The sequence below is a fragment of the Oncorhynchus clarkii genome, chromosome 3 (genome assembly GCF_045791955.1).
Source record: "Oncorhynchus clarkii lewisi isolate Uvic-CL-2024 chromosome 3, UVic_Ocla_1.0, whole genome shotgun sequence".
NCBI lineage: Eukaryota > Metazoa > Chordata > Actinopteri > Salmoniformes > Salmonidae > Oncorhynchus > Oncorhynchus clarkii.
This window is the reverse complement of record NC_092149.1, coordinates 83,842,080-83,869,109: the sequence shown is the minus strand read 5'-3', so window position 1 is coordinate 83,869,109 and position 27,030 is coordinate 83,842,080.

Here is a 27,030-nt window from a genome sequence, read left to right as displayed (position 1 = left end):
ACCCACCTCAACAACATCCGGTAAAATTGCAGAGCGCCTAATTCAAATGACAGAAATCTTAATATTAAACTTTCATGAAAATACAAGTGTCATTTATCATTTAAAAGATAAACTTCTTGTTAATCCAGCCGCTGTGTCAGATTTCAAAAAGGCTTTACAGCGAAAGCACATCATGCAATTATCTGAGGACAGCATACAAAAGCATTAAAAACATTTTCCAACCGAGCAGATTAATTGTGAAAGTCAGAAATAGCAAGAAAATATATTTCCCTTACCTTTGAAGATCTTCATCTGGTTGCAATCACAAGGGTCCCTGTTACATAATAAATGATGGTCCTTTTGTTCGATAAAGTCCTTCTTTATATATCCAAAAAGTATGTTTATTTGGTGCGCTTCATTCAATAATCCACCGGTTTCCCCTCGATCAGAATGCATACAAAATTAATCCCAAAATGTACCAATAAACTTGTCCAAACATCTCAAAACATGTCAAACAACGTTCCTAATCAATCCTCAGGTACCCTAATATGTAAAAACATGATCAAATTTAAGACGGAAAATAGTATATTCAATACTGGAGATAAACAACCAAGTGCGCGCCCTCACCGGAGGTGAGGTAATTTTCCAAACAAGCAGATGCATGACGAAAGTTAGAAATAGAGATCAAATAAATCACTCACCTTTGAAGATCTTCATATTTTTTAAATCCCAAATGTCCCAGTTACACAATGAATGGTCATTTTGTTAGATAAAATCCTTCTTTATATCCCAAAAATGTCAGTTTATTTGGCGCATTGGATTCAGAAATTAACCTGTTCCAACTCGCCCAACATGCCTACAAAGGAATGTAAAAAGTAACCTGTTAACTTGATACAAACGTTTCAAACAACATTTCTTATCCAACCTCAAGTATTCTAATATGTAAATAGTCGATAAAATTTAAGACGGAATAATCTGTTTCCAATACCGGAGAAAAACAAATGAGGAGCGTCAAAATACTAGAGTCCTTCTGAGTGACACTTAGAAAGAATACGAATACTTCTTCATTTTTCCCCAAAAAACATTTAACATTTTCTAAAGACTGTTGACATCTAGTGGATGTAGGAATCTGGATCCTAATACAAATGTTTTCCCATAGAAAGGAAAGTCGAAAGACCTCAAAAAATATTTCCTCAATGGATTGTCCTCTGTGTTTCGCCTGTCAAATCAGTTCTGTTATACTCACATGTTATACTCACAGACATTACTTTAACAGTTTTAGAAACTTTAGAGTGCTTTCAATCCAATTCTACCACGCATATTTCATATGCACATCCTAGCTTCTGGGCATGAGTAACAGGCAGTTTCCTTCGGGCACCTCAGTCATCCAAACTTCTGAATGCTGCCCCCTATCCCTAAAAATTAAAAGCTAGAGACACCAATCAAAAATTCACATGTTCAGGCTATCCTGTCCAATTTTAAAGAGAAGAAGAAGAAGAACTCACAATTTTCTAAATGGAAAAGTATCATCTAGTTAGTTTTATCAATTTTTTCTGGCATTCTCTTTCCTGTCTTCTTCACAACAGACTAGAGCTATACACCCATATATATATATATATACATACTCATACAAAACCATAGTTACACATCAATTAAAAACACAACTCCAATTCCTCCTCCACAGTAACTAAACACAACAGCCTCTGAATACCCCATATACTCATAAACAGATCAATATTGTTGACAAGTTTATAATATGCAAACTCAACCCTCAGTCTCGCTGCCAACATTCCCTCCAGCATTCCCACCACATCCACAGACCCCTGTCTCCGAATACTGTTCTTTCCGGTCTTCCACATCGCAAATTTTGCTACCCCTAACACAAAATGAAGCAACACAACTACACCCTTTTGACTGAACCTGTACTTTGTCCCGAATATGTACAGTTGGGAAGAGAAAACCTCTCCCAACGCTGAGAACCAAATGGTGATCAGGTCAATCATCGCGACCAGCCTGGGAAACTGTAAAAACAGATGTGCCAGAGTTTTCAGACTTAGCACAGAAGGGACACCCTTCCCCAACAGTAGGATCCAGGTGTACCATATGCATGTTGGTGGCTATGGCTCCATGTATTATCCTCCATTGGAGGTCAGCTGTCCTCTTATCAATAAGCAGTTTGTATAATGATCGCCAACAGCCTTTTGGAGAGGCACCTGGACCAAGCACAGCCGCCCACCTTGTCTATTTTACCCCTTCCAGGGAAGAGGCATGGGACACCTTTACACATATTCTGTACATGGCCTTCTTTCCCACCTTCTTGAACTCCCCCTGCTCCGGGGTATGGAAGGAAAGCAGCATCCCCACGTCCTCCTCGAATTCCCACACCGCAGCACTAACAATCAGTGCAGGGAACATATAATCCAGACCCTCCTTCCACCGATCAGATTTGGAAGTGTCAGTCACATACTGCAGATGAAGCACTGGCAAGGAGTCACAGACCTCAGCGACGACCTTCCTCTGTAGGCGAGATGATCGGATCCCTGCTCTTTCTCCCAACTCCTCCAACGATCTGCTCCTGCTCCGCATCAGATGACCCAGCTTGGTACACCACACGCCTAACAGGCATGAACGTAGGATGGCTGAACCCAGAGCACGGGACTGAATGGGAGAGTTATAAAAAAGAGGCTCTTCAAAAAGCCACATCCCTGGTGGTGTGCAGGTCTTACGGGACTTGACAAGAATCCTCCAAGCCTGCATAACAGACTCATAAAAGAGAGTCAGGCCAGGCAACTCACCCCCCTCCAGTTTTAAGAGGAAAAGGTGCTTGTCTAATCCCAACAGCCCGCTCTCCTCATCAGTGTGTAGGCTGTGTCGACCCAGCTAGAACCGTCACCGTACAACAGTCTCTGGGCTGCTTGAAGCCAGAAAGCCATGATTCTAGAGGAAATGTCCACCCTCGTGCAGTGGCAGGTACAGGGCTGCAGCTTTAATCCAGTGTTGTCCAGACCAGAAGAAATTGACAAGGGTCCTCTGGTATCAGACCCTTTGGTGGCTGTAAAATCATTTGTCTGTGCCAGAGGGTAGAGGCAGCAAGATTATTAGCTACCAGTACCCTTCCCCTATAAGACAGCTGGGGCAGCACCCATTTCCATCTTGACAGTCTGGCACACACCTTCTCCACTACACCCTCCCAGTTATTTTTCTGAAAGACATCGGAGCCTAGGAAAAAAAAAATCTTCATCCCGTCGCTGCCCCACTGAAGCCCCCCTGGTAACTGTGGAGCGGACCCCATCTGAAGCCCCCCTGGTAACTGTGGAGCGGACCCCATCTGAAGCCCCCCTGGTAACTGTGGAGCGGACCCCATCTGAAGCCCCCCTGGTAACTGTGTAGCATACCCCATCTGAAGCCCCCCTGGTAACTGTGGAGCGGACCCCATCTGAAGCCCCCCTGGTAACTGTGTAGCGGACGCCATCTGAAGCCCCCCTGGTAACTGTGGAGCGGACCCCATCTGAAGCCCCCCTGGTAACTGTGGAGCGGACCCCATCTAAAGCCCCCCTGGTAACTGTGGAGCGGACCCCATCTGAAGCCCCCCTGGTAACTGTGGAGCGCACCCCATCTGAAGCCCCGCTGGTAACCGTGGAGTGGTCTCCATCTGAAGCTGACCTACCCACGGCGCTTCACTCCTTCCCCAATTGACTCTAGCTGAGGAGGCCCCCTCATACACATTTAGAGTGTTTGAGAGAACCTTAACATCCTCACCCCCTGTAATAAAAACGGCCACGTCATCTGCATTCGCAGACAGTGCTATCGTGGGACCCTTCATTACACCTGGCACAGAGAAACCAGTAAGCTTCGCTCTTAAAAAACAAAGCATTGGTTAAATCGCCAGACTATATAACTGCCATGAAATTGGGCATCCCTGCCTGATGGGGCAACTCAAACCACCCCCTCACCTTCACCATACAGTAAATTCATCCAAGACAGAAAAACATCCCCAAACCCAAAGTCTTTCACTGTTTTAAACAAGTACTTGTGGTCCACAAGATCAAAAGCCTTCTCCTGATCCAAAGAAAGTAAACTCACATTTATATCAGACAGTTTACAAATGTCTAAAACATCTCTTCTCAGAAACAAGTTATCAATGATAGAGCGATCAGGTGAACAGTAGGACTGGTCCTTGTGAATCAACAATCCCAGATACTCTTTCAACCTGTTTGAGAGACATTTAGAAACAATTTTGTATTCTGCGCATAGCAAAGCAACAGGTCTCCAATTTTTTATGAGAGCCAAATCCCCCTTTTTTTGGCAACAGTGAAAGCACCGCACGTTGACAGGATACTGGAAGAGAACCCTCATGAAAGGATTCACACACCACTTCATAAAAATCCTTCCCAATAGACCCCCAAAAGTGCTTATAAAACTCAGATGGTAAACCATCAATGCCAGGGGCTCGGCCTGTTGAGTGAGGCATAACTGCTGTGGACAGCACTTGCAGTGTAATGTCAGAGTCCAATGTGAATCTCTGCTCAGGTCCCAATTGAGGAAGACCATGTAACAACTGTTCAGTACACAGAGAGTCACAATCCTCCGCCTTATAGAGGGACGAGTAGAAATCCATGGCATGTTGACGCATTTCACTGTCATCCGTGGTCACTTTCCCATCAGGGAGACGAAGGCAGACCATCTGTTTACGTTGCAATGTCGACTGTCCTAGTTTGTTTTTTTTACGCGCTAGGAGCATCCATATCCTTGAGGGAAGCGAAACGAGACCTAATCAAGGCACCCTTCATTCTTTCATGCCGAAACAACCTCAGTTCATGTCTCTTGTCCTGTAAGTTCATGACTAGTCCAGGGTCGTTCTGAGTGAGCAGCTTCAATTCAATAGACTTGATGTCCTGTTCAAGGGCCTTGATAGTCCCTTTAACTTCATTTTGAGACAGAGCAGTATACTGTTGACAAAATACTCGTATTTGGGCCTTCCCAACATCCCACCATTGTCTCAAGGACTCAAAATTCCCTTTTGTAACCCTCCATTTTTCCCAAAACAACAAAAACCTTTCACAAAACATGACATCATGTAACAATTTAACATTAAAATACCAGTAAGGTGATGACCTTTGTGGACAGGACAAACGAATATCAACAGTAACAATATGATGATCAGAGAAACCCACAGGAGTAATGGCACACTTTCCAACCCTACTACAGTATTGCTCAGATACATACAACCTGTCTAACCTTGCTGCACTGACACAACCTTCATTAATTTTTTGCCATGTGTACTGCCTATCTTTTGCATTCCTTACTCTCCACACATCAGAAAGCTCAAACTCAGTTAATAGGCCAGACAGGCAAGTGGCTGACCGCAGGTGAGGTTCTTCAGCGGTGCGATCAACAGTAAAACACACTGTACAGTTCCAGTCACCCCCTAAAACCATACACCCCTCTTGGTCACACTGTCTTAAGGTTTCCTGTATTTGTTTAAATACAGCAATACGCTCTGTACCCTCATTAGGAGCATAAACATTTAAAAAACTAAAAAAACAAACATAACATCCACCTTGACCAATAAAACCAGTTGTAGACTGTAGATACCACAGTCACCCCTAAGCCTGAGGAAAACAAGATTGCCACCCCAGCACTGAAATTAGTACCGTGACTGAGTACATGCTGCCCCTCCCACCACATACCCCTGTCAACCTCATTTTCCTCATCACTGTGTGTCTCCTGTAGGAAAACTACATTAAGCCTTTTCTGTTTTATTACTTCTAATATCCAAGCCCTCTTATTCCTGTCCCTTCCCCCATTAATATTGAGAGAACCTACCCTTAGTACCTCCATATAGAAAAGAGAAAAGAAAAGCAGAAGAAACCAAAGAGAAACCAACGAGAAAAAAGACACCCTATGAAGCATGATCATCATCATTGTTTTAATCTTCTCTTATTAACCTGACCATGTTTCCCCACCACATTTCCTCAAGCGAAACCGCTTCTTCTCACTCAACTGATCTAACCCCACCGTCTTCTGTAACATCACAGCTGACCTCACAAACTTATCAACATCAAAATAATCTGCCAATTTGACAGATTTCCCAAAAGTCTGATCCAGAAACCCATTTACCTCTTCTAGATCGTAAATTGAGTCCTCACCAGCTGCTGTCATATCAAAAGAGATATCCATATCCTTCTCCTGATCCTCCTCAGCTGAGGCCACAGACAACTGACTCCCCTCTAACACATCCCTTTCAACACTCCCCACTTGAACCTCATCACTCGTAGTGGGCATCTCCTCCACTACCTGGGAACCTAGCTCCACATGAACCCCCTCCTGTACCCCATTAATCGTAGTGGGCATCTCCTCCACTCCCTGGAAGCCTAGCTCCACATGAACCCCCTCCTGTACCCCGTTACTCGTAGTGGGCATCTCCTCCACTACTTGGGAACCTAGCTCCACATGAACCCCCTCCTGTACCCCATTACTCGTAGTGGGCATCTCCTCCACTCCCTGGAAGCCTAGCTCCACATGAACCCCCTCCTGTACCCCGTTACTCGTAGTGGGCATCTCCTCCACTACTTTGGAGCCTAGCTCCACATGAACCCCCTCCTTTACCCCAGCACTCGTACTGGGCACCTCCTCTACTACCTGGGAGCCTAGCTCCACATGAACCCCCTCCTTTACCCCAGCACTCGTACTGGGCACCTGCTCACCAGTCTGAGGAACTGGCTCTTCAGATACATCCTTACCTTCTACAACAATACTTTTCTGCTGCATAACATTTCCCTCTAATACAAGTTGCAACTCCGTGCCCTCAACACTGATAACTTCTTCCTCAGCAACAGGTGCTCGTGGCTGCTCTACCGCTGTCGGTCCACCTCTCCCTACATCAGTGGGCCCAGGCGTTACAATGACCACCTGCGCCCCTCCCTCTGCCTTCTCCCTTTTCGGGCAAGCATGTCGCTTATGACCAACATCCCCACACTCAAAACACAGTTGACTACCCGTACCAGCATAAGCCATATACAGTCTATTGTCATACTTGATTTTAAATGGTAACTCTAAAGTCTGTTCCGGTGAGTCCAGAAACATAAACACCTGTTGCCGAAATTACAAACCTGTTTCAACGCCAGGTGTTTCCAACCCAACGGGACAACCTCAATTGAACTGGCGAACTTCCCAAAGCGCAATAACTCGCGCTCCAATAGCTCATTGGGAATAAACGGTGGTACATTTGAAATCATTACCCTTGTTGACGGAGAAAAAAATAGTTGCAACTTGAATAAAAATTCCTTTAAGAAGTACACCATGCTCAACCGTACGATCAACAAGACACTCTTCTTTAAGAAGTACACCATGCTCAACCATACGATCTACAAGACACTCTTCTTTAAGAAGTACACCATGCTCAACCATACGATCTACAAGACACTCTTCTTTAAGAAGTACACCATGCTCAACCATCCGATCAACCAGACACTCTTCTGTAAGAAGTACACCATGCTCAACCATCCGATCAACCAGACACTCTTCTTTAAGAAGTACACCATGCTCAACCATCCGATCAACCAGACACTCTTCTTTAAGAAATACCACCACAGCTTTATTCATCCGTGACGCATAAGCAATATTCTCATAGCCTACCTTCTCTCCTACGGCGACCAGAAACTCCTCCAGTGACAGTAGCTTCAGTAACACACCTAAAGCCGTGCCGAAGTGACAGGGACGGCATCCCCATTCAGGCTGCCATCCCCGCCAGAATCAGGGTAATTTCAATACGAAAACACAATACTTAATTCTACCACAACAAAAATAATAACCTTCATATTGCACAGAAAACCAAAAAATGCCACCAGGAAGTAGAAAACTGAAAGAAATTTCTGAATATATCGCTACACAACACACGCACTCCTTCGCTCATACAATTCCCAGCATGCACCAAACACTCCCAGCATATATATATAGACAGAGAGAGAGAGCCCCAGGGCAGCACAATTAGACCCAACCAAATCATGAGAAAACCAAAAGATAATTACTTGACACATTGGAAAGAATTAACAAAAAAACAGAGCAAACTAAAATGCTATTTGGCCCTACACAGAGAGTACACATCCAATTTTGATAAACTCCCATATCTACTGGGTGAAATTTCACAGTGTGCCATCACAGCAGCAAGATTTGTGACCTGTTGCCACAAGAAAAGGGCAACTATTGAAGAACATTGTAAATACAACCCATATTTCTGCTTATTTATTTTCCCTTGTGTGCTTTAACCATTTGTGCATTGTTACAAAACTTTATATATATATATATATTAAATTACATTTGTAATGTCTTTATTGTTTTGAAACTTCTGTACGTGTAATGTTTTTATTATTTATTTCACTTTTGTATATTGTTAATTTTTATTGTTTATTTCACTTTATATATTATCTACCTCACTTGTTTGGCAATGTTAACACATGTTTCCCATGCCAATAAAGCCCCTTGAATTGAGAGAGAGAGAGAGAGAGAGAGAGAGAGAGACAGAGTCAAGACAGATTTAGCATGAAGAAAGTCCCAGCCTCCGGTGGTGTGCTTAGTGCTTTCTGAATCCCAGAGATTTGCAGCTTCCAGGACCCAGATGTACTCACACCATGATAGTATAGTGTAGATGATCTGGTTATAGGTAGTGTATGGTGGAATTTCCAACCCCCTGGGTAGAAGAGAGGGAATTAACAGAAGTAAAGGAACTGATATCAGGAGCCAGTAGAATCATCTATCACCTCCAAACAGAATAACGTCATTACAAATCAGCTGAGGCGTATCTAAAGGACAACTCACAGCTAAATAAATATTCACTTTCTAGGTTTTATTAGTTATCAGCAGCTCGTTAAGATCACGTTTCAGAGCTACTTAGTAACTAGGGAATGTGAGATCGTATCAAAATCTTCTCACTGTGGACGTAAAGTCGTACACTTGACAAACAGGATTACTGTAGAATATTGTGAGACCCCCAGTTGCACAAAATGCAACAGGTTACTAAACTCATAACACAACAAAATACATGGTTTGTATCTCTTAGTAGGATTTGTGTTGTTTTCTAAGATATTAAATTACATTCTGGGCAAGAGATGGAGGTACACTAGAATCAACAGTGTGTGGACACCCATTCAGAATTAGTGGATTAGGCTATTTCAGACACATCAATGCTGTCAGGTGTTTACAATTGAGCAAACAGCCATGCAATACCCATAGACAAACATTGGCAGTAGAATGTCCCGTACTGAAGAGCTCATTGATTTTCAACGTGGCATCATCATAGGATGCCACCTTTCCAACAAGTTCGTCAAATTTCTGCCCTGCTAGAGCTTCCCTGGTCTACTGTAAGTGCTGTTATTGTGAAATGGAAACGTCAAGGATCAACAATGGCTCAGCAGCGAATTGGTAGGTCACACAAGCTCACAGAACGGGACCGCTGAGAGCTGCATTGCGCCATGCGTAAAAATTGTCTGTCCTCGGTTGCAACACTCACTGCTGAGTTCAAAACTGCCTCTGGAAGCAATGTTAGCACAATAACTTTTCTTTGGGAGCTTCACAAAATGGGTTTCATGAAATGGGTTGCTCGACCTCACTAATGCTCTTGTGGCTGAATGGAAGCAAGTCCCCACAGCAATGTTCCAACATCTAGTGGAAAGCCTTCCCAGAAGAGTGGAGGCTGTTATAGCAGTAAAGGGGGGAACCAACTTCATATTAATACCCATGATTTTGGAATTAGATGTTCGACAAGCACCACATACTTTTGGCAAGCAGTATATTTGATTATGTCTTGCAAAACTACATTTGCAAAAATGCTTGGGTCTTACAAGGGCAAGAGCACATCAAGTTGGGACTTCTTCCTTTGACGTTTTTTTTGCCTTGAACATGGGAAGTATGGTTTCATATCTAAAATGATTCATTAATTATCAAACACTTGAGTATATGGATAGCTCTGAGATCAGAGGAAAAAGGCAGTGCAGGATTCAAGTTAGGGGACTTGGTCAAGACAGAGAGAGAGTGCTAGAGAGAGTCAAAGAGACCGAGAGAAGGCAGTCTAAGGGAACTGAGTGTGAATATGAGTGGGATGTGTGACAGAGCGCTGGTAATGCAGCCCGCAGCCAAGTAGTTGGTTTTCATGGCAACAGTAAGAACAGCCTGCATGGTCTCCAATAGCCATGTCTTCCTCAGGTCTACAATGACCATGTCTTCCTCAGGTCTACAATGACCATGTCTTCCTCATGTCTACAATGACCATGTCTTCCTCATGTCTACAATGACCATGTCTTCCTCATGTCTACAATGGCCATGTCTTCCTCAGGTCTCCAATGTCCATGTCTTCCTCATGTCTACAATGACCATGTCTTCCTCAGGTCTACAATGGCCATGTCTTTCTCAGGTCTACAATGACCATGTCTTCCTCAGGTCTACAATGACCATGTCTTCCTCAGGTCTACAATGGCCATGTCTTCCTCAGGTCTACAATGACCATGTCTTCCTCAGGTCTACAATGGCCATGTCTTCCTCAGGTCTCCAATGGCCATGTCTTCCTCATGTCTCCAATGGCCATGTCTTCCTCATGTCTACAATGGCCATGTCTTTCTCATGTCTACAATGACCATGTCTTCCTCATGTCTACAATGGCCATGTCTTCCCCAGGTTTTTACGAAGCTTATTTGTAATGGCATCACTCTTTCATATAATCTGAGATCCCCCAAAGATTGGAAAGCTGCCGCGATAATCCCCCTCTTCAAAGGGGGAGACGCTCTAGACCCAAACTGTTACAGACCTACAACCATCCTGCACTGCCTTGTCTAAAGTCTTCGAAAGCCACTGTGCTAAAAAAAAACTCCAAACGAGCTTCAATGCAATCAACACTCCTTCCGTGGCCTCCAACGGCTCTTAAATGCAAGTAAAACTAAGTGCGTGCTCTTCAACCGATTGCTCGCCGCACCCTCCAACCCAACTAGCAACACTACTCCAGATGTTTCTGATTTAGAATATGTGGACAACTACAAATACCTAGGTGTCTGGTTACACTGTAAACTCTCCTTCCAGAGTCACATTAAACATCTCCAATCCTAAAAAACAATCTAGAATCAGCTTCCTATTTCACAACAAAGCCTTCACTCATGCTACCAAACAGACCCACGTAAAACTGACTTCCCTACCGATCCTTGACTTCGGTCATTTACAAAATAGCCTCCAACACTCTACTCAGCAAATTGGATGTAGTCTATCACAGTGCCATCCATTTTGTTACTAAAGCCCCATATACTACCCACCACTGCGACCTGTATGCTCTCGTTGGCTGGCTCTTATTACATATTCGTCGCCAAACCCACTGGTACCAGGTCATCTATAAGTCAATGCTAGGTAATGCCCCACCTTATCTCATCTTATTAGTCACCATAGCAGCACCCACTCGTAGCACGCACTCCAGCAGGTATATTTTACTGGTCATCCCCAAAGTCAAAACTACCTTTGGCCGCCTTTCCTTCCAGTTCTCTGCTGCCAATGACTGGAACGAATTGCAAATATCACTGAAGCTGGAGTCTTATATCTCACTCACTAACTAACTTTAAGCATCAGCTGTCAGAGCAGTTTACTGATCACTGTACCTGTACACAGCCAATCTGTAAATAGCCACACCTAACTACCTCATCCCCATATTATTACAGACACTTTTGCTCTTTGCACCCCAGTACCTCTACTTCCACATCATCATCTGTACATCTATCACTCCAGTGTTTAATTGCTAAATTGTAATTATTTCGCCTCTATGGCCTATTTATTTCCTTACCTCCTTAATCTTCTACATTTGCACACACTATACATAGATTTTTTTCTATTGTGTTATTAACTGTACGTTTGTTTATGTGTAACTCTGTGTTGTTTGATTTTGTCGCACTGCTTTGCTTTATCTTGGCCAGGTCGCTGTTGTAAATGAGAAATTGTTCTCGACTAGCCTATCTGGTTAAATAAAGGTGAAATAAAAAATAATTTAAAAAAAAGTTTCTCTTTGATTCTCACGAGAAATTGAGGAAGATTGAGATATGCAGTACAGTATGTTATGTTTACTCACTCTGAGCTCAGTATCTGCTCTTTTCTGAGGTACAACGGTATTAAAAGTGGACTCACTGTGCTATGCTCCAGAGTGTTTTCAACTTCAGCGTTAGGTTTATTTTAGAACACTGAGTCAGAGACCCAGAGTGCATCACACAGACAACCAATCAGCCAATGAGATCACAGCAACAGATGGCATGCGCCCCCCCCCCCCTTTCTGCCTACATGGAATATATATTTATAATGTGTCTCAGAGAGAACTCACACGGAACGTGTAAAAAACAAACCTATCCAGGAAAGAGGAGAGAAACAGGCTGGGAAGAGCTGTGAAAAAAAAATGGTGGCATGTCAAAATGTGTCATCGAAGCAAATGTTATATTTGGTATTTGTGTGGAATAGTAAAGTTACAGGTTCTAAAATAAACTTTCTCAGAGGGAAAAAGAGGCGGTGGGACCTTGGAGAAAGCCAAGCAGATTCTCTGCCATCTGCTTGTCCTTTTGACGGGGATATGAGACGATAGTTTACCATAGATAAGGAAAACGGACAGGAAGATGATATTTAAATGAACACCGTGCGACCAAGTCGATTCAGATATAAGGAGAAGTTCAGTTTTAATGTGTGTGTGTGTGTGTGTGTTATATATATATATATATATATATATATATATATATATATATATATATATATATGTGTGTAAAAGGAAGCACCAGGGCTGTGGGAATGAAAGACAAGGGGAAGTCATATACCACAGTAGAAAGACAAATATCCTCACAGCGAGAGAAGTGTTCAATCTCCAATGGAACCTGACTCATCAAACACCCACCAACCTAATGCCAGTCTCAGCCTCTCCAACTACCCATCAACTACATCGATAAGGAAACATCTTCCCAGGAAAATAGTGAAGAGTTGAGAGGAAAGCAAATGGAACTCTATGTCCTACATCACGTTTTACCAGAACCACTACACTGGGCACTGCACTACACTGGGCACTGCACTGCACTGGACTACACTGGGCACTGCACTACGCTGGGCACTGCACTACACTGGGCACTGCACTACACTGGGCACTGCACTGGGCACTGCACTACATTGGGCACAGCACTACGCTGGGCACTGCACTACACTGGGCACTGCACTACACTGAGCACTGCACTACACTGGGCACTGCACTACACTGGGCACTGCACTACACTGGGCACTGCACTGCGCTGGGCACTGCACTACACTGGGTACTGCACTACACTGGGCATTGCACTACGCTGGGCACTGCACTACACTGGGCACTGCACTACACTGGCCACTGCACTACACTGGGTACTGCACTGGGCACTGCACTACACTGGGCACTGCACTACGCTGGGCACTGCACTACACTGGGCACTGCACTACACTGAGCACTGCACTACACTGGGCACTGCACTACACTGGGCACTGCACTGCGCTGGGCACTGCACTGGGTACTGCACTACACTGGGCATTGCACTACGCTGGGCACTGCACTACACTGGGCACTGCACTACACTGGCCACTGCACTACACTGGGTACTGCACTACGCTGGGCATTGCACTACACTGGGTACTGCACTACACTGGACACTGCACTGGACACTACACTGGATACTACAGTGCACTGGGCACTGCACTACACTGGGCACTGCACTACACTGGGCACTGCACTACACTGGGCACTGCACTACACTGGACACTGCACTACACTGGGCACTGCACTACACATGACACTGCACTACGATGGGCACTGCACTACACTGGGTTGTGACCCCTTGTGTGATCGCCGGATACGGACATTAAATAATAATAATAATATCGCCTTTGTATCGCAAAATCATTGTAATATGTATAACTTTAAATATCTAAATGAAAATAGTTCAAATCAAACATTTTAAATTCAACCAGAGACTGCCCTTAGATTAGAAAAGGCAGCACCTGACCACTGCACGCTATGAAACCACACACTATTGCAGAGACTGATATTACCCGGCTGCAATTGATGTGATGAAAACATTGTGTGAGGAGGCAGAAGCACTGAAACTCACATCAATACTTTCGTCAGATAACAGTGGTAAACTAAGAATGTATGCTATAGCTGGCAATCAAATGGAAACTGACGGAACGACTCAAACTCCCCAGCTTATGCTCTCTCAGAAGGACGTTAGCTGTGATGGCCGAGATGCCCCACACATTAACTTTTGTTCATTATACATGTCTGGGGGGAGGAGGGGGGGGATTCTATTCACAGATACATATTTTTTCTGTCTCATGATTCTGGAGCATGCTAAGGAAACAGGGGATGTTTTGCCGAAAAACAGATTCCATGTGATCGATGGGGGTCCTTCTATTGCGGGACGATGGGACTCTAGTTATGAAAGTTTCTCCTTCTGATATATGGACGCATTGTATAATACACCGAGTGCAGCTGTCGGCAACAGAGCTGAGCACCGAACTCAGAGATAAACTGAGGCAGGTAAGTTCCATTTTTAATTGAGTATCTTACGTGTGTGATTTAATGAAAGTTTGAATTTTATAGCATTTTATTTGAACCTGGCGCTCTGCATTTCCCCCGGCAATTGGCCAGTTGAGACGCTAGCGTCTCCCTATCCTCACTAAACTATAAGGAGATATTGGATCAGAGCATGACTATGTTTTATTTCACACCAAGGTTCGGTGGTTATCAATGGGGGAGTGTTGGAAAGGCTTTTCACATTGAGAGAGGAACTGTTGTCATTCACAACGGATGTAAAAAAAAAATACAAAAAACTATATATAAAAAAACTTGCTTGACTTTCTGTGTAATGCAAAGAAAATGTGTCAACTTGCCTTAATTAACAGACACGTTTGGGAAACTGAACAAACTGAATGCAAAGCAGGAGAAATACAGATCAGTGACCGAATCAGAGGAAATATTTGTTGTTGGAGAGAGAGTCTTTCCTTTCCCTCGGCTGTGTATGTTTCTAACAGGAAGTGTCCCACCTCCAACGCTAAGAAAAGCCCTTTTGGAACATTCTTCCCAAATCCGTTTGACTGTGACCCCGGCTCAGTTGACATGACGATATGTGAAATCGAACAGCTGATCTAGATGACGTGACCTAACGCTGCAGACAACATATTCACAGGTCACTAGGGAGGAGTTTTGGTCCCTGATTCAAAGGGAACACCCTGCCTGCCGCCTCCCTCTGAGCGTTAAAACTCATCGTACCCTTCACAAGCTCCTATCTTCGTGAAGCTGAATTCTGCATTAAAACCAAATATATCGATCCAGGTTGGAAGTGACAGCAGAGATGAGGTGCCCCCCCCCGTCGACCACGAACCCCTAACTTTGAGAAGCTCTGAAGCGACAAGCATCAAACACACCCATCTCATTAGTGGTGGTGAGATAAGAGATTTCATGTAAGACACATTTTCAATTGACTGTCAAAGCCCCACATTTAAGGGTATGTGATGGTGAGTTGAGAAGATAAATCAGAAATACTCATGTTTTTTTTAATTAGCTGCTATAGCCCCCCCCCCCCCCCCCCCGAAAAAGTTAATTACATATTTTCTTTCACATGGTTCGAGTCGTGAGATCTTTCAGATATAGTGGGACAAAAAAAAGTTTGGAAAGCTCGGACACGTTAGAGACTCAGCAGGAGAACGTTGATTAATGTGGGGATGTGTTTCTTCTGTACTGTACCCAGTTAGTGAGATCTTGTTTAGTGGTTTCTTTCATCGTAACAAACCGCCACGGCACTCAACACAAGTTTTTTTTTAAATACCATCTCCGCCAAATGAAAATGCCTTTTTAATTCCAATTATCCCGCTCATTGAACACTCAAATGAAAAAATTAAGACGTTTTAACTTGGCTAATTGGCCCCAAGGGTGAGTGTGAGAGAGAGGGGGGGGGGGTGAGAGAGAGAGAGAGAGAGAGAGAGAGAGAGAGAGAGAGAGAGAGAGAAAAGAGGCACATTTTAAGTGTATAAAAGAGGATGTTTCAATATTTTTTTTACGGTAGCAAATATTACCCTCACTACAATCCTACTATCTCTCTCTCTCCACCCCCAACTCTCTCTCTCACTCTCTCTCTCACCCCCCCTCTCTCTCTCACTCGCTCGCTCTCTCTCTCTTCATCCCCCCACTCTCTCTCTCTTCATCCCCCCACACTCTCTCTCTCTCCCCCCTCTCTCTCCACCCCCTCTCTCTCTTTCCATCCCCCCCTCTCTCTACCCTCCCCCCTCTCTCCATACCCCTCTCTCTCCATACCCCCTCTCTCTCCATACCCCTCTCTCTCTCCATACCCCTCTCTCTCTCCACCCCCTCTCTCTCTCCACCCCCCCTCTCTCTCCCCATCCCCCCTGGCCCTCTCTCTACCCTCCCCCCTCTCTCCATACCCCTCTCTCTCCATACCCCTCTCTCTCTCCATACCCCTCTCTCTCCACCCCCTCTCTCTCTCCATACCCCTCTCTCTCTCCATACCCCTCTCTCTCTCCACCCCCCCTCTCTCTCTCCATCCCCCCTGCCCCTCTCTCTACCCCCCCCTCTCTCCATACCCCTCTCTCTCCATACCCCCCTCTCTCTCCATACCCCTCTCTCTCTCCACCCCCTCTCTCTCTCTCCACCCCCCCTCTCTCTCCCCATCCCCCCTGCCCCTCTCTCTACCCTCCCCCTCTCTCCATACCCCTCTCTCTCCATATCCCTCTCTCTCTCCATACCCCTCTCTCTCTCCACACCCCCTCTCTCCATACCCCTCTCTCCACTCCCTCGCTCTCTCCACCCCCCTCTCTCCACCCCCCCCCCTCTCTCCACCCCTCCCTCTCTCCACCCCTCTCTCTCTCCACCCCCCCTCTCTCCATATCTCTCGCTCTCTTTGGATTGCTTGTTCTGTGCATATCTAACAGACATCTGGTTGAGACGGAGCGCTAATGCCATGCTGGCTGAAAACCAGGCCACTGGAACCAGAACGCTCTCGCCTCAGGAGTCAGACTCAGTTCAGTGCAATAAACATTTGACTGCATTACAGAACCATATAACAGCTCCCTGATCTTGGACTCTGATATAATTAGAACATAAACAAGACCACATTTCTCAAGAACATTCTCACAAAGAGGCGATGCTCCTAGTGGCAGGAGAAATCTGTTTACCTCTTTTCTACAAGCATGTCACTGGATCATCTTCACTCCACAATCAGAGACGCATATAAAGCTCTCCCTCACCTTCCATTTGACAAATCTGACCATAACTCTATCATCCTGATTCATGTTTACAGGCAAAAACTCAAACAGGAAGTACCAGTTATGGGCCCTACATAAGGAAGTGGTCTGATAAACAGTCAACATAGGACGAAGATCTAATCACAATACATCGGCTCTGATGCATTGTGATGTCCCAACGCTCTGATGTCCCAAAGCTTGCAAACTATTACAGATTACAAAGGGAAATCCAGCCGCGAGCTGTCCAGTGAATTGAGCCTGCTCAATTCCTTCTATGCGCGCTTCGAGGCTAGCAACACTGAACTATGCATGAGTGCACCAGCTGTTCCGGTTGACTGTGTGATCAAACACTCCATAGTCTATGTGAGTAAGAACTTTAAACAGGTTTAACATTCAGGCATTCTCTCTCTCTCTCTCACTGAATCTCTCTACACAAGAGAGCACTTCAGTGGACCTACTGCAGACATCTACAGTTGAGTCACCTCTCCTCTCACTCAGACTCCAAGTGGACCTCAGAATGGCCTTTCTGGGTTGTGGGAGCCTCCTGGAGTTGGGACAGTAGACACTGCTTCGCAACAGCCTCTCCTATCAGTGTCTCCGATCAGGGCTAAGCTTGGCTGCAGAGGGGCCGCACAGTGAGACACCACAGAACACTTATTCACTCAGCTCCCAGAGAGAAGAAAAGCAGCCACTCAGTGGGAGAAAGAGATTGGGAGAGACAGTGAGACAGAGTGATAGAGGGAGAGGGAGAGTGAGAGGGGGGCGAGAGAGAGACAGGGAGAGAGAGTGAGAGAGAGAAGGGGAGAGAGAGATAGAGAGAGAAGGAGAGAGAGAGAGAGAGAAGGGGAGAGAGAGAGGGGGGAGAGAGAGAGAGAGAGAGAGAGAAGGGAGAGAGAGAGAGAGAAGGGGAGAGAGAGAGAGACAGGGGGAGAGAGAGAGAGACAGAGAGAGAGAGAGACAGAGACACAGAGAGAGAGAAAGATAGAGAGTGAGAGACAGAGATATAGACAGAGAGAGGGAGGAAGCAAGAGAGAGAGACAACAATGTACTGACCAAATGTCAAATAGGCTTTTTTAAATTACCGAACAACAGACCATGTATTCACCCTGCACAAACTAATTGACAACCAAACAAACCAAAACATAGTCAAAGTCTTCTCATGCTTTGTTGATTTCAAAAAAGCCTTCAACTCAATTTGGAATGAGGGTCTGCTATACAAACTGATGGAAAGTGGTGTTGGGGGTAAAACATACGACATAAAATCAATTTACACAAACAGCAAGTGTGCAGTTAAAATTGGCAAAAAACACACATTTCTTCACACAGGGTCGTGGGGTGAGACAGGGATGCAGCTTAAGCCCCACCCACTTCAACATATATATCAACGAATTGGCGCGGGCAATAGAAAAGTCTGCAGCACCCGGCCTCACCCTACTAGAATCTGAAGTCAAATGTCTACTGTTTGCTGATGATCTGGTGCCTCTGTCACCAACCAAGGAGGGCCTACAGCAGCACCTAGAATATCTGCACAGATTCTGTCAGACCTGGGCCCTGACAGTAAATCTCAGTAAGACCAAAATAATGGTGTTCCAAAAAAGGTCTAGTCACCAGGACCACAAATACAAATTTCATCTAGACACTGTTGCCCTAGAGCACACAAAAAAACTATACATACCTTGGCCTAAACATCAGCGCCACAGGTAACTTCCACAAAGCTGTGAACGATCTGAGAGACAAGGCAAGAAGGGCATTCTATGCCATCAAAAGGAACATAAATTTCAACATACCAATTAGGATTTGGCTAAAAATACTTGAATCAGTCATAGAGCCCATTGCCCTTTATGGTTGTGAGGTCTGGGGTCCGCTCACCAACCAAGACTTCACAATTTTTTTATTTTTTTTTATTTATTTTTATTTCACCTTTATTTAACCAGGTAGGCTAGTTGAGAACAAGTTCTCATTTGCAACTGCGACCTGGCCAAGATAAGGCATAGCAGTGTGAACAGACAACACAGAGTTACACATGGAGTAAACAATTAACAAGTCAATAACACAGTGGAAAAAAGGGGAGTCTATATACATTGTGTGCAAAAGGCATGAGAAGGTAGGCAAATAATTACAATTATGCAGATTAACACTGGAGTGATAAATGATCAGATGGTTATGTACAGGTAGAGATATTGGTGTGCAAAAGAGCAGAAAAATAAATAAATAAAAACAGTATGGGGATGAGGTAGGTGAAAATGGGTGGGCTATTTACCAATAGACTATGTACAGCTGCAGCGATCGGTTAGCTGCTCAGATAGCAGATGTTTGAAGTTGGTGAGGGAGATAAAAGCGATTTTTGCAATTCGTTCCAGTCACAGGCAGCAGAGAACTGGAACGAAAGGCGGCCAAATGAGGTGTTGGCTTTAGGGATGATCAGTGAGATACACCTGCTGGAGCGCGTGCTACGGATCGGTGTTGCCATCGTAACCAGTGAACTGAGATAAGGCGGAGCTTTACCTAGCATGGACTTGTAGATGACCTGGAGCCAGTGGGTCTGGCGACGAATATGTAGCGAGGGCCAGCCGACTAGAGCATACAAGTCGCAGTGGTGGGTGGTATAAGGTGCTTTAGTGACAAAACGGATGGCACTGTGATAAACTGCATCCAGTTTGCTGAGTAGAGTGTTGGAAGCAATTTTGTAGATGACATCGCCGAAGTCAAGGATCGGTAGGATAGTCAGTTTTACTAGGGTAAGTTTGGCGGCGTGAGTGAAGGAGGCTTTGTTGCGGAATAGAAAGCCGACTCTTGATTTGATTTTCGATTGGAGATGTTTGATATGGGTCTGGAAGGAGAGTTTAGAGTCTAGCCAGACACCTAGGTACTTATAGATGTCCACATATTCAAGGTCGGAACCATCCAGGGTGGTGATGCTGGTCAGGCGTGCGGGTGCAGGCAGCGAACGGTTGAAAAGCATGCATTTGGGACAAACACCAAATTGAGACTCTGCACGCAGAATTCTGCAAAAATATCCTCTCTGTACAACGTAGAACACCAAATAATGCATGCAGAGCAGAATTAGGCCGATACCCACTAATTATCAAAATCCAGAAAAGAGCCGTTTAAATTCTATAACCACTTAAAAGGAAACGATTCCCAAACCTTCCACAACAAAGCCATCACCTACAGAGAGATGAACCTGGAGAAGAGTCCCCTAAGCAAGCTGGTCCTGGGGCTCTGTTCACAAACACAAACACACCCTATAGAGCCCCAGGACAGCAGCACAATTAGACCCAACCAAATCATGAGAAAACAAAAAGATAATTACTTGACACATTGGAAAGAATTAACCTCTTTGATCTCTAGGGGCGCTATTTCATTTTTGGATAAAAAACGTTCCCGTTTTAAGCGCGATATTTTGTCACGAAAAGATGCTCGACTATGCATATTCTTGACAGTTTTTGAAAGAAAACACTCTGAAGTTTCAGAATCTGCAAAGATATTGTCTGTAAGTGCCCCAGAACTCATTCTACAGGCGAAACCAAGATGATGCGTCAACCAGGAAATGAGCAGAATTTCTGAAGCTCTGTTTTCCATTGTCTCCTTATATGGCTGTGATTGCGCAAGGAATGAGCCTACACTTTCTGTCGTTCCCCCAAGGTGTTAGCAGCATTGTGACGTATTTGTAGGCATATCATTGGAAGATTGACCATAAGAGACTACATTTTCCAAGTGTCCGCCTGGTGTCCTGCGTGGAATTCGGTGCGCAATTGCCAGCTGCTTGTACTTTTCCATTTGATTGAGGGGAGAAACCATGCTTCCAAGAACGATATATCAATGAAGAGATATGTGAAAAACACATTGAGGATTGATTCTAAACAACGTTTGCCATGTTTTCAGTCGATATTATGGAGTTAATTTGGAAAAAAGTTCGCGTTTTGAGGACTGAATTTTCGTTTTTTTTTGGTAGCCAAATGTGATGTATAAAACGGAGCTATTTCTAATACACAAATAATCTTTTTGGAAAAACTGAGCATCTGCTATCTAACTGAGAGTATCCTCATTGAAAACATCAGAAGTTCTTCAAAGGTAAATGATTTTATTTGAAGGCTTTTATGTTTTTGTTGAAATGTTGCGTGCTGGATGCTAACGCTAATGCTAACGCTAAATGCTACGCTAGCTAGCTACTTTTACACAAATTATTGTTTTCCTATGGTTGAGAAGCATATTTTGAAAATCTGAGATGTAAGGGAATACCCCCCTGAATTGGACAAAAATGAATGGCAAGATATTGGCATTGGACAAACCATATACACGATGTCCAATACCACCCAAAGCGGCGTTGATTCGTGCAAAGTATATGGCAAATGCCATATGGCAATTGCGCTCCACCGGGGTTTTTCATATTGGAAATGCAACCCAAGTCAACATCCAAAAGAAAAATTTTGAAAAAAGGATATTTTTTTCAAAAACTTATCACCCCTTAAAAAAGTGCTTTCTGGGCCGTTTTTCGAAATTCTTTCGCTTTTTTTGTCAATTACACATGTGTAAGAACTGTATGAATATACTTTTGTCCAATTTTGATATCAATTTATTTATTTTTTTAATTACATGCGCATAAGGCATATGTTTTGTCCATTTGCAATATGATTTCATAGGAAGTCAAAAGTCAAAAATGTCAAAATTTGGTAAAAAACTTCACACATCCTTAAAAAAGTGCTTTCTGGACCGTTTTTCAAAATTCTTTCAATTTTTATGTCAATTACACATGTATAAGAACTTTATCAACATACTTTAGTCATAATTTATTATCATTTTTTTTTTTTTTTACTTGTGCATAAGGCATATGTTTTCTCCATTTGGAATATGATTTCATAGGAAGTCAAAAGTCAAAAGTCAAAAATGTCAAAATTTTATAAAAAACTTCACACACCCTTAAAAAAGTGCTTTCTGGACCGTTTTTCAAAATTCTTTCGAATTTTATGTCAATTACACATGTATAAGAACTGTATCAACATACTTTATTCGTGTTTTATTATCATAATTTTTTATATATTTTTTTACTTGTGCATAAGGCATATGTTTTGTCCATTTGCAATATGATTTAATAGGATGTCAAAAGTCGAAAATTTGATTTTTTTTTTAAACTTTAAAAACAAAAAAAAAGTGCTTTCTGGACCGTTTTTCAAAATTGTTTCGATTTTAAGACAATTAATCATGTGTAAGAAGTGTATGAATATACTTTTGTAAAATGTTATTATCATAATTTTTTTTTTTACTTGTGCATAAGGAATATGATTTGTCCATTTGCAATATGATTTCATAGGAAGTCAAAAGTCAAAGTCAAAAGTCAATTTTTTTGGGGGCCAAAATTGACTGAACTGATGAACTCGGGACGGCCGGGCAGTGATAGTTGTTCATTTCCATCACTCGTTGTGTTGATTTCATCATGTCCATTTGGTGATGTTTTTTCACTATAGAATCATATTGCAAATGCGCGTGCAACTGGTAACCGAAAAAAAAAATGATGATTTCATTATGTCCATTTGTTTATGTTTCCTTACTTTTTCAAAGTCACTGTGCATTTGCAATATGTTTTACCATCACGAATTTGTCATGCTCAAAATTCAAACTATACTTTGCTCAAACTATACCTTTGTCAACTTGTATTATCATATTTTTTTTTTGTTTTACTTGTGCATAAGGCATATGTTTTGTCCATTTGCAATATGATGTCATAGGAAGTCAAAAGTCAAAGTCAAAAGTAACGATTTTCCTCCGTGCAACTGGTGATCTGAAATGTGCAACTGGTGATCTGAAATGTGCAACTGGTGATCTGAAATGTGCAACTGGTAACCCAAAAAAAAAAAATGTGATTCTATGTTTCCTTACTTTTTCAAAGTCACTGTGCATTTGCAATATGTTTTAATGGGCAGGTACCATCACGAATTGGTCATGCTATAAAAATCCTGCAGGAATGTGAAATTGACTACCCCGATGAACTCGGGATGGCTTTGCAGTGATTCTGGGTCATCTCAATGGCTCGTTTGGGTTGATTTCAGAATGTCGCTTTTGGTGATGTTTTTTCACTATAGAATCATATTGCAAATGCACGTGCAACTGGTCACCTAAAAATAAAAAAAGTTTGTTTATGTTTCCTTACTTTTTGAAAGTCACTGTACATTTGCAATATGTTTTAATGGGCAGGTACCATCACGAATTGGTCATGCTATAAAAATCCTGCAGGAATGTGAAATTGACTGGCCCGATGAACTCGGGATGGCTTTGCAGTGATTCTGGGTCATCTCAATCGCTCGTTTGGGTTGATTTCAGAATGTCGCTTTTGGTGATGTTTTTTCACTATAGAATCATATTGCAAATGCACGTGCAACTGGTCACCCAAAAAAAAAATGTTTGATTTTTTTTGTTTATGTTTCCCTACTTTTTCAAAGTCACTGTGCATTTGCAATATGTTTCAATGGGCAGGTACCATCACGAATTGGTCATGCTATAAAAATCCTGTCGCTTTTGGTGATGTTTTTTCACTATAGAATCATATTGCAAATGCACGTGCAACTGGTCACCCAAAAAAAAAATGTTTTGATTTTTTTTGTTTATGTTTCCTTACTTTTTCAAAGTCACTGTGCATTTGCAATATGTTTCAATGGGCAGGTACCATCACATCATGCAGGTACCATCACATCATACAAACTGACACCAAACCCACTTTTTCCAACTCGTTTAGTAGGCAACTATTACATACTTCAGAGCTGGCCCAAAATTCACAACGCCTTCGGTTCAAACCATAAAAAAACCATAAAACACGTAGTTACGTTCTAGCTGCGGGTCCATTTCTTATGTTATGTGTTGGCCTAGCTGAGGCGACCCCGAATCCCAAGTTTCGGCTCGATAGGTCATTTGGTGTCCGAGAAAAACCCTAATTGGTGCTGAAAATCCACTATTTTCCATGACTTGCTACGGGGTCCTTGAACAAGCTATCAGACAGAAACGTTGGGGTCCGTCTCTATGGGCCGAGCCGGTTTCAATGCACCTAGCCTTGCGTCTCTGAGACTTTTCTAAACGTCATCATTTTCGTGATGGTCAAAATGAATTGAAGGTATTGCAAATGTACGAGGCTGTTTCTCGGTCCGAGAACCATCTAGAGCCACGTAACTCACCACGCACCATCGACCGGAGTTCTAGAACAGGTTTCTAAAGTTTCGGAACTCTAGGTCTGACGGTTCTTTTTTAGCTCGAACAAAGCTAACTATTGCAGCCACTGTCTGTCTCTACGCACCCCAATACGTCCCTCCTTCCAAGTTGTGTTTTATTGTAATTTTTTTTTCCTTTGAATTTTTTGGGGGAAAATAACTGATTTACAGTTCATGGGGGTTGCCTAATCACATATATGAAGTTTTGGACAGATCTGACTTTTTTAACCCTTCAAAACAGCCCCTGAGACACCAATTATGGCACTTCCGGTTGGCACAAATCAACACATATCCTCATTGGGGTATGCTGTTACAGAATCCTGAGTTTTAAGTCCTTACGTTAAGAATTGACTGATTTACACAGGGTTGAATGCACTATGTCTATCAAACTGCAGGCAGGGTATGGGTAAACACTTTTAGGGGCATTTTAACCACTTCCGGTTGGGCCAGGAAGCTCAGAATCAACACAGGTAGACCTCATAGTGGCCTGATGGACTGGTACCGAAGACAGGTTCATACGGCATTCATAACCCATATAGACTTCAGGTTGAAATTAGGGGTGCAGGCAATGTATTCCTATGGGGAGAGATGACACTGCATTCTGTGAGATCAAAAAACACTGTTTTACTGTTAAGGGTTAATGCCACACGGTCAAGGTTAGGCTTGCACGGATCGGGAGGACCTTAGGAACATTCCTGTGGTGGAATTTTTCTTCTCACCCTAACGGTTCTCTCACTCTCACCCAAAATCAAATGACGTTGTGGGGCAGGCTTCATTTTGGGCCTACTATTCTAATGGTCGCTGCGCCTAGACCGAGCGAGCTACGGTCAAGCGGGATAGCTCGTTGAACTCAGCACAGTCTGGACACTATGGTAATGCCATTTCCTGCTCTCTGTGTCTTTAAGCACCGCACTTTATCACTCCATCCTTCCTGTGTGTGTGTGAGGGAGCTTTTCTTTGACATCTGTTGGGAGAAATGACTGATTTACAGTTCAGAAGGGTTACCTAGTCACACATATGAAATTTTGGAGAGATCAGACTTTTTTAACCCCTCGAAACAGCCCCTGAGACACCAATTATGGCACTTCCGGTTGGCACAGGAAGCTGTAAGTCACCACATATCCTCATTGGGGTATGCTTTTACATAATCCTGAGTTTTAAGTCTTTACGTTAAGAACTGAGTTATTTACGGAGGGTTTAGTATGTGTGTGTTATTTCAGAAAATCATAGAAAATCACAGAAATCTCGCAGAGCTCCGCAGCACACTTTAAAAAGATTTGTATGAACACACTGCAACTGGATCTGTAACCGTTGAAAAAAAAAAACGCCTATTTGTGAACATCACAGATTTGTCATTGTTCCGTTTCTCTTAAATGACGATAGATAAATGGCTGGTTCTTTTTTTATTGACACCGGAGGCTCCTTGACTTTGACCTGAAGTGGAAAAATAATTTCTCTATTTCCATTTTGGACCTTTAATCCCAGAAAAACGGCCATAACTCAAAAACCGTTGAGGCCTAGACGCCATCTTGTTCAGGGCCAACTGCCCATTATGCCAAACCTACGCTCACCAAGTTTCGACTTCGAAATATTTTCCGTTTTCGAGATAAGGCCCCGTCGTGATTCGTGATGTTTTGCCAAATTGCCATATGATTCCGTATGCCCTCTTGTGGGAATTTCCGGGATAGCGGAAAAATGGTCCAAAACTTGTTTATTTTATAAAACGGAAACCGAATGTCCGACAAAGTTCATTTGATGACTTCCCGGTAGGTCTGGCCCTACCGCACGGCCCGACGCCGACCGCAAATTTTACAAACGATTTCGGACGTCTAGTAAGGGACCGTACATTTGCAATATGGACTTTTTCACTGATCATACACGAAATGCCGAAATTTTCCCTTAAGGTATGAAAGTGTTGTTTACAAAAGGCTAAGCTTGAGAGATGGCATATTTATTTCATTTCATTTGCGATTTTCATGAATAGTTAACGTTGCGTTATGGTAATGAGCTTGAGTCTGTATTCCTGATACCGGATCCGGGATGGGGAGATCAGAGAGGTTAACAAAAAAACAGAGCAAACAAACTAGAATGCTATTTGGCCATACACAGAGAGTACACAGCGGCAGAATACCTGACCAATGTGACTGACCCAAAATTAAGGAAAGCTTTGACTATGTACAGACTCAGTGAGCATAGCCTTGCTTTTGAGAAAGGCCGCCGTAGGCAGACATGGCTCTCAAGAGAAGACAGGCTATTTGCTCACTGCCCACAAAATGAGGTGGAAACTGAGCTGCACTTCCTAACCTCCTGCCCAATGTATGACCATATTAGAGAGACATATTTCCCTCAGATTACACAGATCCACAAAGAATTCGAAAACAAATCCAAATTTGAAAAACTCCCATATCTACTGGGTGAAATTCCACAGTGTGCCATCACAGCAGCAAGATTTGTGACCTGTTGCCACGAGAAAAGGGCAACCAGTGAAGAACACACACCATTGTAAATACAACCCATATTTATGCTTATTTATTTTATCTTGTGTCCTTTAACCATTTGTACATTGTTAAAACACTGT